Genomic DNA, 24,319 nt, shown 5'->3' with positions numbered 1-24,319 from the left:
CATACATATTCCTCCTCCTCCTCGCCATTTTATCCTCACAACAACAACCCCATGAGGTGGGTTGGGATGATGGTCTGTGACTGGCCCAAAGTCACCCACTGGGTTTTCATGGCTGAGTGGAGACTAGAACCCGGATCTCCTGACTCCCAGTCCAACACTTTAGCCACTGCACCACACATACGCCTGTATTTTGTATTTGTATTTTGTATTTGTGTTTTTACACTGTTGGTTGTTTTATTATGGTTTTAATTTTTGTGAACTGCTCAGAGAGCTTCAGCTATTGGGCAGTATAAAAATGTAATATATAAATAAATAAATTAGGGTGACCATATGAAAAGGAGGACAGGGCTCCTGTATTTTTAACAGTTGCATAGAAAAGGGAATTTCAGCAAGTGTCATTTGTATATATGGAGAACCTGGTGAAATTCCCTCTTCATCACAACAGTTAAAGCTACAGGACCTATACTAAAGCGATCAGATTTAAAAGAGGGCAGGGCAGCTTTAACTGTTGTGATGAAGAGGAAATTTCACCAGGTTCCCCATATATACAAATGACATCTGCTGAAATTTCCTTGTCAATACAACTGTTAAAGATACAGGAGCCCTGTCTTCCTTTTCATATGGTCACCCTAAATAAATAGGCTAGGGTGACCATGTTTTGGAAACCAAAAAGGAGGACAACATGGTCAGCCCCCAAGGGGGCATGTCTAGCACCAAGGGGGCATGCCCACCTGAACATAGCCTTGGTCACATTTCTGATTTTTCAGCACACGTTTAAGACAAATCTGTTCTACAAAATAATTTTAAAAACTCAATTTTTAAAAAATTCCTAAAAAATCAATGGATTAATGGATCTGTTTCAAATTTGATATGACAAAACCCCTTCCTATGTGCTACCATCGTGCCAAGTTTCATGTCCTTATCTTTAAAAATGACGGAGTTATAAGCATTTTTGTTAATTCCTGTTAGAGCTGCTCTTTGGCTGGGGAAGATTGGAAAAATCCGGATTTTCCCTCCCCCTCCCGGATTTGTCACCAAAAACCTGGACAAATCCGGGCAAATCCGGTCATATGGTCACCCTAAAATAGGCCTTAGCTAGACCTAAGGATTATCCCAGGCAAATGGAGGGGTCGGGACTGCCTGCTCCCGGGATCCCGTGTGTTGTTTGGATGCACAGGGATGATCCCGGGACAATCCCGGGATATAGGCCTGGTCTAGCCATGGCCATAGTCCCTATAGGCCAGGTAATTTGGCCAGCTGAGGCACAAAATCCGAGATGTGCCTTTCCTTGGGGATAAAAAAAAAATACATTCAGTCACTAACAATTGGCTGCCCTTTCATGCCACTCTAAATCAGCTGCCTGAGGCAGCTGCCTCACTCCGTCCAACGGTCGTGCTGGCCCCGTGGTACAGCCCAGACACAGCCTTGCCACGGTGGTGAGAAATAGGCCATAGCTCTGCGTTCATTCGGTCATCCTTTAATAACTTTGCATGAGGGGGAGGTGATTTGCCCTGAAGCCTGGCTCCTGCCGTATCAGGCAGACGTTGAAGGATTAAGGGGTGGTGACTAGTGTGCAGAGAGAAATGACAGATGTGCAGCGACTGAACACAACGATGCAAATCATGGCATTATAAAATCAACTTGGGGGACGCGTGGGACAGATGCACACCCCTTACGGAAAAATGGTTTCCCAGTCTAAGCATGCTTAGTTTTCATTTCACGGCATTTGTCTCTCCTCAGCTATCCCACAGGGAACAGTGTTGGCATGGAAACTGTTGCCTCTATGAATGGTTGGTTCTTCAGTTCTTTAAACAGACATCTGATTCTTTTTCCTCTTTGCTTCAGGGCCAGGTACATTCAAATGAATAGCGCTTTTTGCAAGCTAGTGTTTAGGAAGGGGAGTGGTTAGGAGAGGAGGGGGTTTCTAGCTTTGCAGGAGGCATGAACAGGAATACCAGGGGCAGTGAACGACACAACGGTTGAAATAACACCTAGGTTGGTTTTATTTATCGTTTATTTAGATGTTCCAAGGCCATCTTTTAAGGCAAAGACCCAACAAAACAGCTGATATAAAACAACTACAAAACACAATCTCCTGTTTTGGGGGGAAATAACTATTAAAACAGCAACCTAAAACAATATGCAAGCCAGAAGTTAGCTAGAAGAATTTAAAGCCATTTCAATTCAGCAGCAGTATAAATCCTTTAAGGAAAAAACAGCCCACAATAAATGGATTTTTAAAGCCTGAAGGGAAGCTTGTGCTGAAGGAGTCCTATGCATATTCACTTGGGAGGGAATTCCACAAATATGGGTCCAGAACCCCGAAAGCCCTGTCTCCTGCATCACTAGTCTAATTGAACTTACAGACAAGCCTACAAGGAGGGTGTTCAAAGCTGATCATAAAACATGGGCAGGTTCATATAGGATGCCCTTCAGATCACCTGACCTCAAACTATTTGTGGAGAGAATGCTTGGACAATTTTCAAGCCTTTCTTTTTTGCTATGTAGGTATTTGAAATAGCAGATAATTCTGTTGTCAACACTGGAATATGGTTTTACGCTCAACTGGGCTATCTGAAAATCCAGCAGGAAGGGTGACAGTTTTCACCCTCTGTTTGTAGGTACTATCAGAAATAGGATTCTGGCCTAGAATTAGGGTGACCATATGAAAAGGAGGACAGGGCTCCTATATCTTTAAGTGTTGCATAGAAAAGGGAATTTCGGCAGGTGTCATTTGTATATATGGGGAACCTGCTGAAATTCCCTCTTCATCACCTCAGTTAAAGCTGTAGGAGCTATACTAGAGTGAACAGATTTAAAAGAGTGCAGGGCACCTGCAGCTTTAACAGTTGTGATGAAGAGGAAATTTCACCAGGTACTTCATATTTACAAATGACACCTGCTGAAATTCCTTTTTCAATACAACTGTTAAAGATACAGGAGCCCTGCCCTCCTTTTCATATGGTCACCCTACTAGAATACTATTGACCTTAGGGGCAATTTCCAATGCAACACTACTGCTAATGTCTGGCATAAATCATCTTTAGCACAACACCACAGAATCATAAATCATAGAATAGTAGAGTTGGAGACTGTCCAGTTGCACTTTGAAGGCCTCTAGTGTGGGAGAGCCCACGATCTCCCTAGGTAATTGTTTCCATTGTCATACTGCTCTAACAGTCAGGAAGTTTTGCACTTGAACATAAGAAGAGCCACATGGGATCAGACCAAGGGTCTATCTAGTCCAGCATTCTGTTCACACAGTGGCTAACCAGCTGCCCACGGAAAAGCCACAAGCAAGATACAAGTGCAACAGCACCCTCCTGCCCATGTTCCCCAGCAACTGGTATACCTCGGCATACTGCCTCTGATATTGGAGGTAGGACATAGCCATCAGGTCTAGTAGCCATTGATAGCCTTCTCCTCCAGGAATTTATCCACCCACCCCTCCCAGGAAACAAAAGGCTGACATGATGCTGAAACTCTGGTGCCTACTTGATCTAGGGTGACCATATGAAAAGGAGGACAATGCTCCTGCATCTTCAACATTTGTCGAGAAAAGGGAATTTCGGCACGTGTCATTGTCATGCATGCAGCACCTGGTGAAGTTCCCTCTTCATCACAGGAGTTAAAGATGCAGGAGTATCCAGATACAAAAGAGGGCAGTGCTCCTACAGCTTTAGCTGTTGTGATGAAGAGGGCATTTAACCAGGTGCTGCATGCATAACAATAACACCTGCTGAAATTCCCTTTTCTATGCAAGTGTTAAAGATACAGGAGCCCTGCCCTCCTTTCCATATGGTCACCGTAAGTTGTGTAGAAAAGGGAATTTCAGCAGGTGTCATTGTTATGCATGCAGCCCCTGGTGAAATTCCCTCTTCATCACAGTAGTTAAAGCTGGAGGAGCCCTCCCCTTTTTGTTTCTGATCACACTAGGCAAGGCTCCTGCAGCTTTAGCTGTTGTGATGAAGAGGGACTTTTAACCGTGTGCTGGAAGCATAACAATGACACCTGCTGAAATTCCTTTTTCTATGTAACTGTTAAAGATACAGGAGCCCTGCCCTCCTTTTCATATAGTCACCCTAGATTCAGGAGCCTTGTCCTCCTTTCCATATGGTCATCCTACATAATCACAGCTTCACCTGGAGCTGTTAGAGCTGCCCCATATGGCTTCTGGGAGCAAGAAAGGAAGAAAAGTTTGATTCCCCCATTCTTTTTTTCTTTTTTTCTTAAAAGACACCTGGCTGTTACTCATAAAAATCTCCATCTTAGACAAAGCACACCAGCTCCTTTATCAGTGGAAAATGGAGAAAAACTGAGCAGCCTTTATATTAGCAAACTTGGAGAAGACCTACGAGCAGCTCCAACAGCTCCTTGTAAATCCATCACATCACCTGCTAGCAACTGATGGCCTTCTCCAGGAATTGGTCTAACCTGCATTTAAAGCCATCCAGATTGATGGCCATCACTATGCCTTGCTGGCCAGGACAGGGTTTCCGCTCTTCTAAGGTTCTTATGAAGTGACCTCTTTCTCCTAAGAGGTTGACGTGATGCTGGGAGACAGACCCCTCCCACCTTAATTCTTCCATAATAGTTGTATACCAGGAAAGTAGAGTCACCCTTCTCTAATTGTTAAGCAGTCTGAATGTCAAGTATCCACAAACCAGATCAATGTAATTATGGCATAAGTAAAGAAGGCAACTCAATATGTGAAGGAAAAACCTAGGGGAGAAGCAGTTAACCTAATAGCGTGTGTTGCAGACAGAAGAAAAGCACTTTTCACCATCCTGACCTTTTGAAGAACATAAATGCAAGTTGGTCAGGTTAATCACCTATTTGAGGATTAGGAGTGGGTGGGTTCTTTCAAGGCACAGACCTATTAAGGTAGATTCAACTGTAAATATTTATGGACTTTGCTTTATGCCCTTGGGAAAGAGTGAGTTGTAAATCTGAGAGGGGGGGGGACATATTAAAGGTAAGTCACTGTTCCTTTTTTTTGCCTTCTGGAGATGCCTCTTTGAAATGATGATATTGTGAGATACTAGGCTTGACATTCTTCATGAATTATCAGGTCCTTCTCCAGGGCTGCTACAACATAAATATCTGGGTGGGTGACAGAATGGAACTTAGATCTACTGTGCATCCATTTATACAAATGGATGCACATGAACAGTAAGGATACAGTCCTATACTTGCACCAGTAGAGGCCGGTGACTCCAATTTTGGTGGGGCTTTGAAACCATTCTGGGTTTCAGTCAGAACCAGCCAAAACTCTAAAGGAGCTTTCCAAAGTGAGGAACACTATCCCCAAAATGGGTTCAGGACCTTGGCTAGCTCCTTTAGAGTTTTGTTTAGTTATGACTGAAATCCAGAATGGATTCACAGCCCCACCAAACTCAGAGCCACCAGCCTTCACTGACTTGCACCTACTTACTCAGGAGTAAGCCCCCCTTGAACTCAGTGGCTCTGAGTAGCCATCTACTGTATAGGAATCTGTACATAACCAGGGTTCTCTTAGCTTGTTGATGAGATTGTTGATTCAGGATTGTCACCCAGGGCATTTTTCATCTATATGATTGTGGAACAAGTATGGACCATATTGGCTGTGTAGGAGGCTTTGTACTATTGACATCAGGTGTGTGTGTGTGGGGGGGGAAGTGCATGCATTCCCCTTCTCAAGGCTGTAGCTCTGTCTATGGCCTTGGTCTGGGGAGGGGGAATATCCAACAGCATCTATTATTATTATTATTATTATTATTATTATTATTATTATTATTATTATTATTATTTACCACCCCATAGCTGAAGCTCTCTGGGCAGTTTACAAAGATCCATCTGGGAGCCACAGGGTTGCTGTTTAAATGCCTTTTTGCATTTTAACATGCTCAATAAAATGTGCAAATAGCAGCTACTCGGGGGGGGGGATAATTATCAGAATCAGAGCACTGGGGCGGCTTCGTGTACTCCATCCATCCATTCATCTGCTGTTGCTGCTGCAAATAGCAGCTACAGAAGGGGAATTCTTCCTCTGTAGCTGCTATTTGCATCAAGAGAGAAACTCCCAAACAATCAGCATTCTTCCTAATGTAAATGTCAGCTTTGGGGGCCTGATTTTCACTGGAATGGTGGAGGGGAGGGGGAAAATTTCACTCCCCCTCTTTGCCCACTACATTTTCCACTTGGGGTGGTGGTGGAGTTTTTCTAGATTCTCTCCCCTTGCCCGGACCTTGTTCCAGAGCCCGCTGCAGCACCTGACTCCTTCTACAGAGAGCTGGACCTGTTTCTGCACTTTCTGGGCATTTTGCACCACTTCTCCCACCCTGCAGGCTTTGCAATTTGTGCAAATTTCTGAACAATCTGCAGACCTTTCTGAGCAATATGCACGAATTGTAGAACGTGCACACACACACAAATGCGCAAAAAGTTCCCGGAGTTTGGGGAAAAGCCTGCAGCTCAATTTGCACATGTAAATCGAGTTGTACATATTATGGAACTCTGTTGAGCCAAAAAAAGATGTAGATTTCCCAGTGATGCACATCCCAGTTAGTATTGCCTCCAGGATAACACCATTAACATTGGCGAGGTGATGCTTGCCCTGTCCTGGACGGGGTTGCACTCTCCCTAAAGGATTGGGTCCGTAGTTTGGGGGTGCTCTTGGATCCAGAACTGTCACTTGAGGCACAGGTGAACTCAGTGGCAAAGAGCACCTTTTATCAGCTTAGGTTAATATACCCACTACGCCCTTATCTGGACAGAGATAGCCTAGCTACCGTGATCCATGCTCTGATAACCTCTCGTTTGGATTACTGCAATGTGTTATACATGGGGCTGCCTTTGAAAACGGTCCGGAAGCTTCAACTGGTACAAAACAGGGCAGCCCGTTTACTAACAGGGACTGGCCAGCGAGATCACATTATGCCAGTCCTTTTACAACTTCACTGGCTGCCAGTCCAGGTCCGGGCCCGATTCAAAGTGCTGGTATTGATATTTAAAGCCCTAAACGGTTTGGGGCCAGGTTATTTGAAGGAACGCCTCCTCCCAGATGTACCTGCCCAGACCTTAAGATCATCTACAGGGGCCCTTCTCCGTGAGCCCCTGCCAAAAGAAGTGAGGCAGGTGGCTACTAGGAGGAGGGCTTTCTCCGCTGTGGCACCCTGGCTGTGGAATGAGCTCCCCAGAGAGGTCCGCCTGGTGCCTACACTGTACTCCTTTCGTCGCCAGCTGAAGACCTTTTTATTCTCTCAGTATTTTAACAAATTTACAAATGCAGACAAAAATGTGTGTAACAGTGTACAAAAATGTTTGTATGTAATAGGGGAAAGTGCGCAAAAACACTCATATTAGGAAAAAGAGCACGAGATGTATTCTATTAATGGAATTCACTTGGGTGGGGATGTGTACATTTTTGTACAGAAACATCGTGAACAGAAATACGTATGATCTTTTGTGTGGACTTTTAAGGATATATTGATTAATTGATTGATTGCAAAGTGATGTGGGAATGGAGCAAAAGGGATTCATGTTGCCAAGAAATGAGAAACTTGAGCAGGGTTGAACTAGTTGACTCGGTTATTTGTACCTTCTCTGTTAGCTAGCTCAAATGGAAAATCGGTTATTTCTTCTGCACCGAACAAATGAAAAGCTGCAGTTGTGATTTATTTATTTATTTATTTCATTTATATCCTGCGCTGCCTCCAACGGGAACCAGCAGGTTGCTGCAGCATTCTGACTCCTCATTTTGTCTGAAACTCTCCATCACTGGCACTTGTACACAAGAAAAAGCATGGAAGAACAGCAGTCACGATGCAACCGTATATAAGATTGCAACAACATTCTTTCTGTGCATCATTTTTAAGGATACATATGGTGATGCAGTGGAGACAAGGTCACAAGAATCCAGCACCAACACTACTACTACTACTACTACTACTTCTCCTTCTCCTCATCTCTTTTCTTGCTTGTGGCAGTTTTTCTAGATGCACATCACAGGCTTTGCCAGGTCATGCTGTCTTTTACTGATTCAGGAATTTCCTGACTTGTTTTACGGATGAGTGCTTTCTGAATGTTGGTGTGGATGTAATTTGGTAGGTCCATTTTCTGAAAGCTTTCTGCATAGTTTTTTGACGTGATGCCAGATTGTGATTATGATTCAGGGATGCTTACATCATCTGCTCCCTTCATGTTCAGAATTTCCTGTTCCCTGTTCTCAGCTTAGCTGCAAGCCTCAGTGTAGCTGGGGGAGGTGTGTGGCAGGGGAGGGGGATGTGGAATGATCCCAGCAACACTATATTCTCTCCCCCTCCCAATGCAAAGCATTTTTTGGGGGGTGACTTGATCTTGAATAGGCAATTAAGACTCGTTGGCTTTACAAAAGACCGGCTCTTGGTGGAGATGAAAACTGCAAGAACTGGTTTGTGGAGATGGATCAATACGGCAGCTTGAATGTTTGCACTGCTCTTATTTATTCATATATTTATTGCATTTTTATACCGCCCAATAGCCGAAGCTCCCTGGGCAGTTCACAAACTTTAAAACCATCCAAAGTATAAAACCAACAGTATAAAAACATGATATCAAATGCAATATAAAAGCACAACCAGGATAAAATCAGCAGCGGTGCAGATTTAAAACAGCAACGTTAAAATTAAATTTATAGACTGTTAAAATGTGGAGAGAAAGAATATAGTGTAGCAACTGAAAGAATAAAGTGTAGATGCCAGGAGAACCTTCTTAGGGAGCTCATTTCACAACCGGGGTGCCACAGCAGAGAAGGGGGACGTACTAAACCGAAGGACACCGAATGGCCATTGAAGTGCATTGTGTCATTCCGAATGGCCATAGGAAATCATTGAAGGAGTTTAGGGATCATCTACAAATTAAAATATCTAAAGGAGTTAAACATTTAGTTTTCATAGAAAACCACACAGAATCAAAATACAAACCAACAAAGTGGTTTTGGGGAACAATTCCTATGACCCCCAACACAGTGGTTTCTAGGGATCATCTCCAAACATAAAAAGAAAACAGAATACAATAAAGAGAAGGTGACTGCCGTTCCATGCAATGCTTCATAGGAACCAGTTTTAAAAGACCAAAATAAGTGGAGGGGGGTTGCCAAAAACTGTCACAGATTATTTCCATGTTTACAAATCCCCCCCCCCGCACCCTCTCCTCACAACTGGCTTACATTTCAAAGTGGTCATAGGAATACATGGGAATGATACCACAAGCCCCTTAAGAATCAGATGAAGCTGAAAATGCTTACGGAGGTTGAAATTAGAAACCCAAGCATCCTAAGACTCTGTGCTTGATACATGTTGCATTGGACTTGCCCCCAACTTGCGCATAGCCATAATACGGGGTGTCATTCAGAATGGCCATGGGAAAGCATTAGGCTGTCACAAGCAGGCACGCAGAAAAGAGGGGGAGCCCCAAAACGCTCATGGAGATTTGAACTAACCCCCCCCCCCAAAAAAAACCTAAGAGTTTCTACTGGAGACATGCTCCACCGGAAAGACCCCCACATTGCACATGGGCCCATAAGGTTCCATCAAAATGACCATAGGAAAGCATTGGACAGTCACGCAGCCCCAGAAATCAAGGGGAGCCCCAAAATTCTCATAGACATTTGTAATGAGACCCTAAGCATCCTAAGAGTTTTTGCTGCAGACGTGCTCCATTGGAATGGCCCCTAAGCTGCACACGGCCACGTGAGGTTTCTTCAGAATGGCCATAGGAAAGCATGGCGCTTTCTGGCAGCCCCAGAAACTCAGGGGGAGCCCTGAAATTCTCATAGATGTTTGTAATGAGACCCTAAGCATCCTAAGAGTTTTTGCTGCAGACATGCTCCATTGGAATGGCCCCTAAGCTGCACACGGCCACGTGAGGTTTCTTCAGAATGGCCATAGGAAAGCATGGCGCTTTCTGGCAGCCCCAGAAACTCAGGGGGAGCCCTGAAATTCTCATAGATGTTTGTAATGAGACCCTAAGCATCCTAAGAGTTTTTGCTGCAGACATGCTCCATTGGAATGGCCCCTAAGCTGCACACGGCCACGTGAGGTTTCTTCAGAATGGCCATAGGAAAGCATGGCGCTTTCTGGCAGCCCCAGAAACTCAGGGGGAGCCCTGAAATTCTCATAGATGTTTGTAATGAGACTCTAAGCACCCCAAGAGTTTTTGCTGCAGATGTGCTCCATAATTGGAATGGCCCCTAAGCTGCGCACGGGCACATGAAGTGTCTTCAGAATGGCCATAGGAAAGCCTTGCACTTTCTGGCAGCCCCAGAAAATCAGGGGGAGCCCCGAAATTCTCGTAGAGGCTTGTAATAACACACTAAACATGCTAAGAGTTTTTGCTGCAGGTGTGCTCCATTGCAATGGCCCCTAAGCTGCGCACGGGCACATGAGGTTTCTTCAGAATGGCCATAGGAAAGCATGGTGCTATCTGGAAGCCCCAGAAAATCAGGGGGAGCCCCAAAATTCTCATAGATGTTTGTAATGAGACCCTAAGCATCCTAAATTTTTTTGCTGCAGACGTGCTCCATTGGAATGGCCCCTAAGCTGCGCACGGGCACATGAGGTTTCCTCAGAATGGCCATAGGAAAACAATGGGCTTCTCTGGCAGCCCTCCCAAATCAGGGGGAGCCCCAAAATTCTCGTAGAGGCTTGTAATAACACACTAAGCATGCTAAGAGTTTTTGATGCAGGTGCTCTCCATTGCAATGGCCCCTACGCTGTGCACGGGCACATGAGGTTTCTTCAGAATGGCCATAGGAAAACAATGGGCCAATCTAGAAGCTCCAGAAAATCAGGGGGATCCCCGAAATTCTCATAGACATTTGTAATGAGACCCTAAGCATCCTAAGAGTTTTTGCTGCAGTCGCGCTCCATTGGAATGGCCCCTAAGCTGAGCACGGGCACATGATGTTTCTTCAGAATGGCCATAGGAAATTAATGGGCTTCTCTGTCAACCTCAGAAAATCAAGGGGAGCCCCAACATTCTCATAGAGGCTTGTAATAACACACTAAGCCTGCTAAGAGTTTTTGCTGAAGGTGTGCTCCATTGCAATGGCACATACACTGCGCACGGGCACATGAGGTTACTTCAGAATGGCCATAGGCTTGTAATAACACACTAAGCCCATTCTTTTCCTATGGCCATTCCGAAGAAACCTCATGTGCCCGTGTGCAGCTTTGAGGCCATTCCAATGGAGCACACCTGCAGCAAAAACTCTTAGGATGCTCAGGGTCTCATTACAAGCATCTACGAGAATTTTGGGGTTCCCCCTGATTTGGGAGGGCTGCCAGAGAAGCCCATTGTTTTCCTATGGCCATTCTGAAGAAACCTCATGTGGCCGTGCGCAGCTTAGGGGCCATTCCAATGAAGCACCTCTGCAGCAAAAATTCTTAGGATGCTTAGGGTCTCATTACAAACATCTATGAGAATTTCAGGGCTCCCCCTGATTTTCCGGGGCTTCCAGATAGCACCATGCTTTCCTATGGCCATTCTGAAGAAACCTCATGTGCCCGTGCACAGATTAGGGGCCATTCCAATGAAGCACGCCTGCAGCAAAAACTCATAGCATGCTTAGTGTGTTATTACAAGCCTCTACGTGAATTTTGGGGCTCACCCTGAGTTTCTGGGGCTGCCAGAGAAGCCCATTGTTTTCTTATGGCCATTCTGAGGAAACCTCATGTGGCCGTGCGCAGCTTAGGGGCCATTCCAATGGAGCACGCGTGCAGCAAAAACTCTTAGGATGCTCAGGGTCTCATTACAAGCCTCTATGAGAATTTCGGGGCTCCCCCTGATTTTCTGGGGCTGCCAGATAGCGCCATGCTTTCCTATGGCCATTCTGAAGTAACCTCATGTGCCCGTGCGCAGTGTAGGTCCTATTGCAATGGATCACACCTGCAGCAAAAACTCTTAGCAGGCTTAGTGTGTTATTACAAGCCTCTACGAGAATTTTGGGGCTCCCCCTGATTTGGGAGGGCTGCCAGAGAAGCCCATTGTTTTCTTATGGCCATTCTGAGAAAACCTCATGAGGCCGAACGCAGCTTAGGGGCCATTCCAATGGAGCACTTTTGCAGCAAAAACTCTTAGGATGCTTAGGGTCTCATTACAAACATCTATGAGAATTTCGGGGCTCCCCCTGATTTTCTGGGGCTTCCAGATAGCACCATGCTTTCCTATGGCCAATCTGAAGAAACCTCATGTGCCCGTGCGCAGCTTAGGGGCCATTCCAATGGAGCACATCTGCAGCAAAAACTCTAAGGATGCTTAGGGTCCAATTACAAACATCTATGAGAATTTCGGGGCTCCCCCTGATTTTCTGGGGCTGCCAGAGAAGCCCATTGTTTTCTTATGGCCATTCTGAGGAAACCTCATGTGGTCGTGCGCAGCTTAGGGGCCATTTCAATGGAGCACACCTGCAGCAAAAACTCTTAGGATGCTCAGGGTCTCATTACAAGCCTCTACAAGAATTTTGGGGCTCCCCCTGATTTGGGAGGGCTGCCAGAGAAGCCCATTGTTTTCCTATGGCCATTCTGAAGAAACCTCATGTGCCCGTGTGCAGCTTAGGGGCCATTCCAATGAAGCACGTCTGTAGCAAAAACTCTTAGGATGCTTAGGGTCTCATTACAAACGTCTATGAGAATTTCGGGGATCCCCCTGAATTTCTGGAGCTTCCAGATTGGCCCATTGTTTTCCTATGGCCATTCTTAGGAAAACTCATGTGCCCGTGCGCAGCTTAGGGGCCATTCCAATGGAGCACGCATGCAGCAAAAACTCTTAGGATGCTCAGGGTCTCATTACAAGCCTCTATGAGAATTTTGGGGCTCCCCCTGATTTTCTGGGGCTGCCAGATAGCGCCATGCTTTCCTATGGCCATTCTGAAGAAACCTCATGTGGCCGTGCGCAGCTTAGGGGCCGTTCCAATGGAGCGCGACTGCAGCAAAAACTCTTAGGATGCTTAGGGTCTCATTACAAACATCTATGAGAATTTCGGGGCTCCCCCTGATTTTCTGGGGCTTCTAGATAGGCCCATTGTTTTCCTATGGCCATTCCGAAGAAACCTCATTTGCCCTTGCGCAGTGTAGAGGCCATTCCAATGGAGCACTTCTGCAGCAAAAACTCTTAGGATGCGTAGGGGCTCATTACAAACATCTATGAGAATTTCGGGGCTCCCCCTGATTTTCTGGGGCTTCCAGATAGGCCCATTGTTTTCCTGTGGCCATTCTGAAGAAACCTCATGTGGTCGTGCGCAGCTTAGGAGCCATTCCAATGGAGCACGTCTGCAGCAAAAACTCTTAGGATGCTTAGGGTCTCATTAGAAATATCTATGAGAATTTTGGGGCTCCCCCTGAGTTTCTGGGGCTTCTAGATAGGCCTATTGTTTTCCTATGGCCATTCCGAAGAAACCTCATGTGCCCGTGTGCAGCTTTGAGGCCATTCCAATGGAGCACACCTGCAGCAAAAACTCTTAGGATGCTTAGGGTCTCATTACAAACATCTATGAGAATTTTGGGGCTCCCCCTGATTTTCTGGGGCTGCCAGAAAGTGCAAGGCTTTCCTATGGCCATTCTGAAGAAACTTCATGTGCCCGTGTGCAGTGTAGGGGCCATTTTAATGGAGCACACCTGCAGCAAAAACTCTTTGCATTCTCAGGGTCTCATTACAAGCCTCTATGAGAATTTTGGGGCTCCCCCTGATTTTCTGGGGTTGCCAGATAGCGCCATGCTTTCCTATGGCCATTCTGAAGAAACCTCATGTGGCCGTGTGCAGCTTAGGGGCCATTTCAATGGAGCACACCTGCAGCAAAAACTCTTAGGATGCTCAGGGTCTCATTACAAGCCTCTACGAGAATTTTGGGGTTCCCCCTGATTTGGGAGGGCTGCCAGAGAAGCCCATTGTTTTCCTATGGCCATTCTGAAGAAACCTCATGTGGCCGTGCGCAGCTTAGGGGCCATTCCAATGGAGCACCTCTGCAGCAAAAACTCTTAGGATGCTTAGGGTCTCATTACAAACATCTATGAGAATTTCAGGGCTCCCCCTGAGTTTCTGGGGCTGCCAGAACGCGCCATGCTTTCCTATGGCCATTCTGAAGAAACCTCACGTGGCCGTGTGCAGCTTAGGGGCCATTCCAATGGAGCACGTCTGCAGCAAAAACTCTTAGGATGCTTAGGGTCTCATTACAAATGTCTATGAGAATTTTGGGGCTCCCCTTGATTTCTGGGGCTGCGTGACTGTTCAATGCTTTCCTATGGTCATTCTGATGGAACCTTATGGGCCCATGTGCAATGTGGGGGTCTTTCCGGTGGAGCATGTCTCCAGTAGAAACTCTTAGGTTTTTTTTGGGGGGGGGGTTAGTTCAAATCTCCATGAGCGTTTTGGGGCTCCCCCTCTTTTCTGCGTGCCTGCTTGTGACAGCCTAATGCTTTCCTATGGCCATTCTGAATGACACCCCGTATTATGGCTATGCACAAGTTGGGGGCAAGTCCAATGCAATATGTATCAAGCACAGAGTCTTAGGATGCTTGGGTTTCTAATTTCAACCTCCGTAAGCATTTTCAGCTTCATCTGATTCTTAAGGGGCTTGTGGTATCATTCCCATGTATTTCTATGACCACTTTGAAATGTAAGCCAATTGTGAGGAGAGGGTGACGGTGGTGGTGGGGCATTTGTAAACATGGAAATAATCTGTGACAGTTTTTGGCAACCCCCCTCCACTTATTTTGGTATTTTAAAACTGGTGCCTATGAAGCATTGTCTGAAACGGCAGTCACCTTCTCTTTATTGTATTCTGTTTTCTTTTTACGTTTGGAGATGATCCCTAGAAACCACTGTGTTGGGGGTCATAGGAATTGTTCCCCAAAACCACTTTGTTGGTTTGTATTTTGATTCTGTGTGGTTTTCTATGAAAACTAAATGTTTAACTCCTTTAGGTATTTTAATTTGTAGATGATCCCTAAACTCCTTCAATGATTTCCTATGGCCATTCGGAATGACACAATGCATTTCAATGGCCATTCGGTGTCCTTCGGTTTAGTACGTCCCCAGAGAAGGCCCTCCTCCTGGTAGCCACCTGCCTCACTTCCTTTGGCAGGGGCTCATGGAGAAGGACCCCTGAGGATGACCTGCCCAGATGTACCTGGGTAGGTACATCTGGGAGGAGGCATTCCTTCAGATAGCCTGGCCCCAGGCCGTTTAGATGTGGCTGTGGGTACTGTCATGGATACACATATTGCCCTCTTTCACTATCGGTAAGACATCACCCAAAGAATGATGAGATAGCCGTATGTACAATCATACAAGTTTGAGGGCCAGCGGCTGACAACACTATTTTAGCAAGGGACTCAAGTGTACACGCGGATGCCTAATTGGGGGGAAATCCATTTTAGAAGCAAGACGGGTCTTTTTAAGGAAGGCTTTTAAATGGTTGCTCCTTTTTTGAAGTGTTTTTAATTGCTATGCTTAAATTATTATTTTTGGGGATGGTTGCTTTATTTATTTATTTATTTATTTATTTATTGCCTTTTCTCTTTTCTCTGCTGCTTTTGTATTTTATGGATGCTTTTTGTATTTACTGCTGTGGTCAAATTATTTTTAAAATAGTTACATTCTAGCTTCAACATATGTTGTTGGGCTCACTGAGGAACGACAGATAGAAATGTTTTAAATAAATAAAGGACAGCTAATGCCAAACAGCAAAGCTCTGAGGAGAAACGTGGATGAGGAGGGGAAACGTGGAAACGTCCCTACGTGCAAATGACAACGTCACCCGCTCCACTTTCTCCTCCTCCAAGAGAGAAAACATGCCTAGGAAGACCTGACCCTACATGATGACAAAATGGGATTTAACAAAAGGCTGCACAGGAAATAATGGAAATATGATTATACTAATTCAAACGCTGCATAAGTAATGGGCCGCCAGCCTTAATTCAGGCAATGTGAAATATTAATGACTTTTGTGTGTGTGTGTGTAACCTCCATGGATGCTTGTTTCTCATGGTAAGACTCCCTCAGCGCTGATCAGGAAATTGGAGACATCAGTTTTCTAAAAGGTCAAATGCTACAAGCTAGCAAGATTTGTTCTCTCGCACAGAGCCTGGCTTCCTTCACGGACACAGGCTGGAAATCGTAGCCTCATATGATTCGTACAGACAGGGAGGGAAAAAGAAGGCAGAAACCAACAGCAACATACATGTGTGTCCACACACACACGTACAGGAATGGTGATAGCTCTCTGTGCGATGACTTTTTCATTGCACAGTGACAATCCTGTAATGTTTAAGGCACTTTCCCTAAGGGTCAGATGGGCTAATGAAAACTACATATCCTCAAATATGACTCATAAGCCACAGGAGATGATGAAATACTACAATATAAAGCTCAATAAAGAGTGATTAAGAGCCTGAGCAAGCACGAGAACTTTACATTATTCCTTCCTTCTGCCACCCAAACCCCTGGTAAGCGGAATTCTATGAAAACGTATGGCTTCTCTCTTGTGATGTTAAGGATCACATACCCCATGTCATGATGATGTAAGCTCATAGTGTGCACTCTTCACATAGCTGCCACATAGATAGAACAGGGCAGATGCCTGCTGCCACAAGACAGAGGGGTAGATTTAATGGGCTGATGTTATAGGAGGGTAAATTCCAGTTGAACTTTAGTAGAGACTCCTTGCCAGTTTGATCATGGAACCAACGACCTACGGGAGGTGGGTGGACTCTCTCTTGGCAGAGCTCTTCCAACAGAGACTGAACAGAGGTCTCTTGTGGATGGTCTTCCTCTGAATCTCTGGCATTAAGCACTGAATAGCTGGTTCACAAGAGCCTCCTGTCATGTTTCCCCAAAACCTCCTGCCATACTGGGAGACAATAAAGAGGTCTGCCACGTAATCCACAAAGCTTTATTCAGGCAATAAACATCTCTTCCCACCTGAAGAGAGTCTAACTTCTAGGAACTTTCCTCTAGGCAAAACTATGCAAACTAAGCGAGACAATTGTCCTTTCAAGAAGAGCAGGGAGCCCTTTTCCCAGAAAGCTTTAGCTTCAGGGAGACTGGTTCTGAAGAAGCCTTTGGTGAGAAGCTAGCTGGGCTGACTTTCTCTCACCTTCCTTTAGCTCCACCCGTTTTAGTCTGCAGCGTACTCTAGGATCAGCTAGCCTTGCACTTCCCCTCCCCTCTGGAGAATACTGATTTCCCACAGACTGTGCGATGTTAACGTTTTCTGAGATAAGGTCTGGCAAAGGTTCATTCCCAGCTGGTGAAGAGCTACTCCCTGAGTAGGCTGGTAGGTTTCTGGCACCATGTCTCCTGCTTCAGAATCTGATTCTGATTGATCGCCTGAAACTCCTTCCCCCAGCCTAAGGGGAACAGGCCTAGTCATGACACCTCCCCAGCTCTACAGGTCTATGTTTCTCCATCCCATCTGCCAAACAAGACCCAATTGTGTGGAACTGGGGTAGGGGCACTTGCAGAGGAGGATGTCATGTCCTGGACTCCTTGCACACATTTATTGGTTAAGGATGGACTTTGCAGGGGGTGAAGAACCTCTTTCAGCCCGAGGGTCAAATTTCATTTTGGAGAAGCTCCATAGGGGGTGCATTCCAGGGCCGGGTGGGGTAAGGGATGGGGTCAAAATACCACCCCATCCCCACTGATTTTAGTTGAAAGCTCTTGCTGCCAGTAACTCGGCCTTAGAGGAGCCGTTTCAATGTTTTAGAATGGGGCAGGAGGACTGCACAGAAGACAGGAAACCACCAAATAAGAGGTGGTCAAGGGAAAGAGGGTTCCGCCACTTGCTTCCCATGGAGAACATTGTGGCAAGGGGTGTGACCCACCTAGCCCCAAGCATTGGTTGGAGAAGGAACAACAGCAGGGAGCTTGTTTTGCCCTTCCCTGCCAGAAAGAACATCCAGAAGAACATTGAAATGAAGAATTGATGTCCAAGTTTTTCTCTTTTTTCTTTCTCCCTTCCAATCCCCTTACCCTTTGGTGTCGTGTCTTTTAGATTGGAAGCTTGAGGGCAGTGATGGTCTTATTATTAATCTTTGTAAGCTGCTTGGGGAATGGGGTAAAATCAATCAAGGGGAAGGTGGCCTAGGGAAGAGAGCACGGCCTTCTGGGGAATCTCAGAGTGATGGATTTGGACCCCCAGAGGGCCAAATGTGTCCCCCTTGTCTATGCAATTAAAGCCCCCCCTCCATCACCTTTCTATTAACCCTTTCCAGACATGAACAGACTTAGTGCCCCCCTAGTGAGGCCCTTGGGGGGAAAGATCATGGCAACTCAGCTCAAAGTCACTGGGGGTCTTGGCATATGGGGGCTCAGATTCAATGATGACAGGACCTAGACCCAGTATCTCCGTGGGCCATGAAATTGGTCCTCCTCATTCTCTCCCTCCAAGTCAGTGGCCAAGTAAAAGTCATGAGCCCTGAGAAGACCTGCTATTGTTATGCCGCCATCAAAGTCTCCACCCCACCCCCAGTACAGGGTGAATGGTAAGATCTTTTGCAAAACTGCCTTGCTTTTGGAAATATTTAAGGGGAAAGAGTGTTGCACAGCATTAGACTAGCTGCCAAGAACATGTTCCTATATGCCTTTGGACAAAATCAACATTCTCCAGGTTGAGTGTTTGGTTGGATGATTATCATATGGATTCAGTGTTCTGGATACCTACACAGTAGACAAGCAGACTGTGCCGGTTCCACGCTGGTTACTGATAGTTGACATGCACGGCAAGGTTTGCTCAGAATAGCTCCAGACCTCCACAATTACCGGAGGGGAGAGGAGTTCTGTCTTCACTGACAGTCAACAGTTGAATATAAAATGTCTACTTGGTTGCAATACCATGCTACCTAATCAAGCAATAAACCCAGAGATGCGAATTCTCTGTTTTTATCTACCGAAGCGACAGTGTTCCAGAGCCTGATAATATCAGCCATATCGTCAGGTGCTCCTTCACCAGCTTCACCTGCAACGTGATCGATGCCGTCACTGGCAAGCAACCATCTTCTGCATTCTGCACAAGACACACGGGATCAATCTGGACACAAGAGGATAATGTGGACACAACTTTGACACCAACACTGGCAACATTCGGAAACCAGTGGGATGGCATTTCAAATACTTAGAATGCTCTGATGTTGACTTGAAAGGCATCCGTTCTGAACAAAAAAATACTTCTAAGGGAGTCTAAAGTAAAATGGCTGCCTTAGAGTTGATAAGCATGTTTGTTGCTATATTTAGAGCTCAAGGAAGACCAAGGGTTTCTCTCCTATGACAGGTATTAAATTAGCGTAGCAAACATAGAAGTATTGTGTTATTACCAATTACTGCTGTGGTGAACGGTCGCTGTGCTGATCTCACATATGTTTAACCTTTCCAGAGAAATATCATGACTTGGACTATACCACTTAAGAATCCAGAGGGGGGTGATTGCATTATCCGAAAGATTCCTTGTATACAGAAGATGTCTGTATATAATAGAGTTGGATGCAAACAACCATTTCAACAAATTTCTCCAAAGGGAAGGAGAAACTCTCCCATCAGTTTCTTGGTTTGAGGGAGCCACACCATCATTTTTGGCAATAGCGTAGCACAGCTGTTTTCTTTTCCCCCAATATGTTTTTATTTGTTTTTTGCTGCTACTGTAAGTGGCAACAATAAACAGTAGCCTAGCCATTATTTAGCATCTTCCACAATGCCCTGGACCTAGCTTTATTCTGGGGCATTTTGGGGAGGAAATAGTGGCCACCACAATAATGGGGGGAAGGAATATTTGAAAAGAAAAATCTGTAATGTCGCCCTCCTCTCTCTCTCTCTCTCCCTCTCTGTGTGTGTGTGTGTGTGTGTGTGTGTGTGTGTGAGAGAGAGAGAGAGAGAGAGAGAGAGAGAAAGGGGAAATGTCTTATATGATGGGTGAAGTTACTGAAGAGAATTCTTATTTCCACTGATAGTAATGAATTAACCCACATAAGTTCTCCCTTAAAACAAACTTGTGTTCTGTAGAAATGAACTTTTGCACAGGCACAATATTAAAGTGAACCTTGGGACCGATAGTATGGAAACATGTACTGTGTCATGATATCAACAGGGCTGGCGCTGCCATAGAGGCAACTCAGGCGGCGGCCTAGAGCGCCAAGCAAACGAGGGTGCCGAAAGGGGCACCTGGAAGCTGCTCTCCTAGAGTGGCTTCCGGGCACGCTGTTCCAAAGCTGCCGCCCCGGCCGCCCCCCAACCCCAGCGTCCTGGCTTCAAAGCCAGCGCCCGGCCGGAAGCCGCTCTTGGCTTCGAAGCCAGGACGCTGGGGTTGGAGGTGGAGGCTTCAGAACGGCACGCCAGGAAGCCACTTCCGGACATGCCGCTTCGAAGCCTCCGCCCCACCCCCCAACCCCAGCGTCCTGGCTTCAAAGCCAGGAGTGTGCGCAGGTGTGCGTGCATGGGGGGGGTCGGGGCGGAGGCTTCAGAACACACCTGCCTAGGGTGCAATATAGTCTGGCGTCGGCCCTGGATATCAAGTGCCCCTTCCTGATTGGTTGTTTTTGCATGGCCTGTCACAGGAACACTCCACCCACCAGCAGCAGTAAGCAAGCTCTACTTACTGAACAAAATAAAAGGAGGCACTATACGAATGCCGATGGCCGAAATGCGATCCGACAAGAGCAACAGACAGATATGACATCATCACAGTTTACGGTAAGCAAAGCAAGGCTTGATCCAACCAGATGAGTGCATGAACCCAAAGAGTATTGTTTAGATACAGACTGTGTATGCTCAGGAGCTCACAATTAATTCTGAAATTAAAGCAAATTTGTAAAACACTGGTCAAGGCTTGTTAAAAAGGCGAACATTACGAACGGGCAAAGTTCAACCAGCAAACTGATATTAGCGTGCTAGAGAGAAGCCTAGTTTCGGCTTGTCATGTTCATTTTTGTTTTACATGCAGAGAGCTTTTGAGGCTGAAGAGCACTCAGCCATCCGCCCCCCTCACCTGCCTTCCCAAGTGATACAGAAGCAAGCGAGCTGTATTACTTGCTTCCTCAGAAGAACATGTGGATTGATTGTTAAGTATGGATATCCTAAGCTGTTAGGTTAGGTTAAGCAGATTTTTTAAAATGGTCAGCCTAAGGCCTCATGCCCCTTCTGGGTTGCTGGCGGTAGCTCAGCGCAGATCATTTCTAAGGTTACATCTTGACATTTTTGTATGCCAAAGAGCAATTATACATAGAAGTTACCCACCTGAAAAAGAATGCTTCTCTTTCAGACTCGCTGTTTCAAGATTTCATCCAGTCTCTCCTTCTTTAGCATGAACTGTTAGTGTAGGGTTCCTTTCCTGAAATAGAATTTACATAATTCAGCATTACTTGTGAAGACTGGGAATGAACGGGTCCTCTCTCCCTCTCTCTCTCCCCCCCCCCCCCACACACACTGAGTTATGAGCATGCTGGATTATGTCCCAGCTTGAAATTTCAAATAATTATGCATCTCTATATTAAACCCTTTGAGATCCGTGCTGGTATTTATTTCTGTGCCTAAAAATTTCTAAGCAATTCAGAAAGATTTCATTTTATTTTGAAAACTGTCTTAGCCACATTTCAGTTCTTTCAGGGAAAGGATTTTTACATTGTGCATCATTGCTGTTGTTGTTTTTAAAAATATGTTTATGTAATTTACAGGCCTGATTTGTGTGGGTGCATCTGACATGCATGGAATCAAGGGAATTAAGAAGGAAGGAAGGAAGGAAGGAAGGAAGGAAAGAAGGGGAAGAAATTCCACAAGGATTTTGTAACCATGGGCCTATGGATTTTGTTTGGTTCATGTTGCAAGCAAATTGACCTAAATTGCACTTTGTAGACTAATGTGCAGGAGCGAATACAGTTATCCTTTGGATTACACACCTCCCCCCCCCAATATGGTTATTGGCTCTGAAAATTAGGGCTGCGCACGGACCCCTTGATCCGCTCTGGATCCTGATCTGCAACTTTTGGATTGGGTCCGCTTCACTTTTGGCTGATCCGCCTACAGTCCACTCCACTCTGCGGCGGGGCTCCGGATCCACTTTTTTAGTTTTAAAGTTAGAAACATCAAAATGGGCACCATGAGAGCTTATAAACGTATCCAGATTCATGCCCATTTTGAAGGAAATCTGAGCATGCTCTGATTTTTGGGGAATATTTTAAAAATCCCCCATTTTCAGAAATGCAGTTATCTCCGCCATTTTTCCAGATACAGACCTCTAACTGGGCACCATCACAGCTTCCACCTAGATCCTTATTCATGCCTATTTTGGAGGAAATCTGAGTATGCCCTGATTTTTGGGGAATATTTAAAAGATTCCCTCCATTTTCAGAAATGCATGTATCTCTGTCATTTTTTCAGATACAGACCTCTAACTGAGCACCATCACAGCTTTCACCTAGATGCTTATTTGTGCCCATTTTGGAGGAAATCTGAGCATGCCCTGATTTGGGGGGAATTTTGAAAGTTTTAACCCTCAACCCTAACCCCAATTAACAAAAGTGCATACATCTCCTTCGCTTTAAAAGTTAGAAACATCAAAACAGCCACCATGACAGCTTATAAATGTATGCAGATACATGCCCATTTTGAAGGAAATCTGAGCATGCTCTGATTTCGGGGGAATATTTAAAAGACTCCCCACCATTTTCAGAAATGCAGTGATCGCCATCGTTTTTGCAGATACAGACCTCTAACTGGCCACCATGATAGCTTATAAACGTATCCAGATACATGCCCATTTTGAAGGAAATCCGAGCATGCCTTGATTTTTTGGGAATATTTAAAATTAAACCTAAATCAGAAACTTCCTCTCAGGTAACCACGTCAAAAATGAACACAGGGAACTTCAAGATAAACGGGGTGAGTGTATAGAGCTTGCGTTGCCATGCTTGGGTCGCAATACGTCTAAAAACATAATTTCTTTCATGCCATGCACTCATTTCAAAGTGCTATTACGTGTTGGTTTTTTAAGATGCACCCCCCCACAGACCCCCCTCTGTCACAGTTCACACACTACAGGGTATGCCCAGCCAATAACTGTAATATAACAATAAAAAATACTAATAATCACAACAAGAATTAGAACAAAAACGGTGTCTGTCTTTATTACCAATAAGGGGAAAGTGGACGTGCCCAGTGGGGCAGTGGGAACTGTGCCACCAGTCATTTGGCAAGTCCTGTCTAGGTACCTGCCTTTGAGAAGCCACATCATGCATCAACTCATGCAACTCATTGGCTTCTTTCTACTGTTACCCTTTGGAGGGTTCTGATGACCCTCAAGGCACTGGGCACTGGGCACTGGGCACTGGGCACGTCCACATGCCGTACAGCACATCATCCACTTGTACCACATCTATTCAGTTGTTCACCAAGGTTATGGTGGGTACCTTGCAGTGCTGTGTTGCCTATCTGTTATTTTACTTTGTATATTATTTAAGGTTGTGTGTGTGGGTTTGCTGGGGCTACTGCTTCACCAATGTACTCAAAAAGTGACAAAAGTCCTAGAAAAGACAAAGAAAGAAAAGTAACTAAATATTCCATTTTGCTTATTTCCCCCCCCCCCCAACATTGGGATTGGAGGATGCTTTGCATAGGCTGATCACTTATCACAATTGGGAGATGAACCTGTCAATCAATGTTAAAAAAAATAGGTTTCCCCCTCCCACTTTATCCATTCTATAAAAATTAATTGCAAGCAAACCGCAGGACAAAAAATTCTGAAAATCAACACAAATGACCCCCAATCATCACTCTCTAAGCATGGTAAGTTTCAGAGATGTAGCTTTAAAAACAAAGAAGTTATAGGCATTCTTTCACCTAATGCAATTCTATGCGAAAAAAGTTCCAAAATGGCGGGCAGAGCCTTGCGATTAAGTGGATTGCTCCACAAATGGGTGACCCACTTTGTGACGGTTCACCTCACCCCTGACCCAATCCATCTCTGCCTTTGGTGGAGGCGAATCAGGCCGCTCCGATATCGCGTCTACGAACTGAAGTGAAGCGGAGCACAGCCCTACTGAAAATGCACTCCGTTGATTTCAAAGTTGTGTATTTTAGGATACAATGAGCAAAAAAAAAAAAAAAAAAAAAAAGCAAATTCAGGATAAATTGTGCACAAAAATTTGGATTTTACTACATATTTAACTAAGATTTTTTTTTTTTAAAAAAATGCAAAATGGTCTGGGAACAGTATGGAATATAAATGAAATCTTTACATTAGAAAAAGTTACGTGTGTGTGTGTATGTGTGTGTGTTGGAGGTGGGGTTGAAATATCACAGAACCATCATTCTCTTT

General features: G+C 45.2%; 1 protein-coding gene across 1 annotated transcript in view; it reads right to left on the bottom strand.

Annotated features, from left to right (window-relative positions):
- SMPD3 (sphingomyelin phosphodiesterase 3) overlaps nt 1-21,256 on the bottom strand; it is a 120,699-nt gene extending 99,443 nt beyond the window's left edge. Inside the window, exon 1 of the mRNA XM_063140954.1 lies at nt 21,244-21,256. The gene's annotated coding sequence lies outside the window, so the exon portion shown is untranslated. The remainder of the gene's footprint in view (nt 1-21,243) is intronic.
- Nucleotides 21,257-24,319: the final 3,063 nt, after the last annotated feature.

Source organism: Elgaria multicarinata, chromosome 14 (genome assembly GCF_023053635.1).
Source record: "Elgaria multicarinata webbii isolate HBS135686 ecotype San Diego chromosome 14, rElgMul1.1.pri, whole genome shotgun sequence".
NCBI lineage: Eukaryota > Metazoa > Chordata > Lepidosauria > Squamata > Anguidae > Elgaria > Elgaria multicarinata.
This window is presented reverse-complemented; position numbering and strand designations above follow the sequence as displayed.